Genomic DNA, 1,700 nt, shown 5'->3' on the forward strand with positions numbered 1-1,700 from the left:
GAGCCGCCGCGGAGTGTCCGCTCAGCACTCACGGGCCAGGCTGGAGGGTGACGGCTCGCGGCCGTTCCGGGCCCCAAGTCTGCCTTGCGGTTGAGAGTTAGAGGCCAGCGAACCAAGTCCTTGCCGTCCACGCAGACTCAAGCCCGGGGACAGGCCCTGTGGCGGTGGTAAGTGCAGCCCTGTCCGTCTCCTCCCTCTTCCAGCGATGGTTGGCTGTCCCAGGCTGTCCCCTTTCTAGACCGGCTTCTCATCTGGCTGGGGATCCACAGGGACTAGACCTGCGGGGAAGGGCTCTCCTGGACACGCCCGTGGCCCACCGCAAGTTCTCTCCGGTGCAACTGAGGCCTCGCGGCAGGTGTGTCTGCCTCGTTCTTCCGCTGGGTGTTGAACCCTCAGCCCAGGGCCTTCCTGTAGGTGGGCCCGGGCGTGACTGGGTTGGGAATGGCCAGGCTGACACCCGCCCTGCTTTGGTAGCAGGCCCGTTCCAGGCGCAGAGGGCAGCGCTGCTGACACGTTGTTAGGCTGGGAGCCCCTGTGAGATGGTCTGATGGACGCTGAGGCCCCTCCGTCTCCCCAGAAAAGTTCGCACCAAATGTTTGAAGGCTGCATCGACAGGTCAACTTACTGGCTTGCTGGCTGTCGCCACACACCCCAGGTGTGCTGTGTGTACAGATGCTGTGTGGAGGGCCCCCCCGGAGGTGTGCAGTGAAGGGAGGGTCTATTCATCAATCAGCAGCACCCCCGCAGCCTCACCCTGCCAGGGAGCCTCCGTAAAAATTCCCGGGGCATCTTTCTACCTTGGTCACAGCGACCCGCTTCCCCAAGCATGTCCCTCATAGGCCACATGGCGTTCCCATTTCTCCTGCTTTCTTTCTATCCACCTTCCCCCTTCCTGAAAACTGCCCCAGCATCACCGCTGGCTCCACCTCCATCCTCTCACCAGCAAAACATGCAAGTTGTGGTCAGTTCACTTAGTACTTGCCTCGGGTACTTTTGTTTTCCTCACTGTTGCTCTGCCACCAAGACCAGTGGCCGGTATCCATGTGGGCCGCCAGGACAGTTGTGCAGGTTGTTCATCGCACAACTCGAGGGCCAGGCACACTGAAGTCAATGTGAGTCAGCTCCTGGGGGGTGGGCAGCACACAACATGGGTGCCCAGATAGGGCAGCCTTGCTGGAGGTGCCGTCAGTCCCTTTGCAGGGTGGTGGTTCTTGAGGAGAAACGTCTTACCCTACCTCAGTGTCTGAGAACATTTGAGACTCTCAGAAGCCCTGTGGGGTTTACGTACAAGTTGATGCCACACGACAGGCACTCCTTACCTTACAAATGGCTTTGAGCTCCCAGAGTTGTGTAATTCCGGCCTCTGGGATTGGGCACAGGTTTGTAAAGAAACACTGCTCAGGCCAGGTGCGGTGGCTCACGCCTGTAATCCCAGCACTTTGGGAGGCTGAGGCAGATGGAACATGAGGTCAGGAGATTGAGACCATTCTGGCTAACAGTGAAACCCCGTCTCTACTAAAAATACAAACAATTAGCCGGGCGAGGTGGTGGGCGCCTGTAGTCCCAGCTACTCGGGAGGCTGAGGCAGGACAGTGACGTGAACCCGGGAGGGAGGAAGGGAAAGAGAAAGAAAGAAAAGGAAGGAAGGAAGGGGCCGGGCGCGGTGGCTCAAGCCTGTAATCCCAGCACTTTGGGAGGCC

Source organism: Mandrillus leucophaeus, unplaced genomic scaffold (assembly GCF_000951045.1).
Source record: "Mandrillus leucophaeus isolate KB7577 unplaced genomic scaffold, Mleu.le_1.0 Scaffold161, whole genome shotgun sequence".
Lineage (NCBI taxonomy): Eukaryota > Metazoa > Chordata > Mammalia > Primates > Cercopithecidae > Mandrillus > Mandrillus leucophaeus.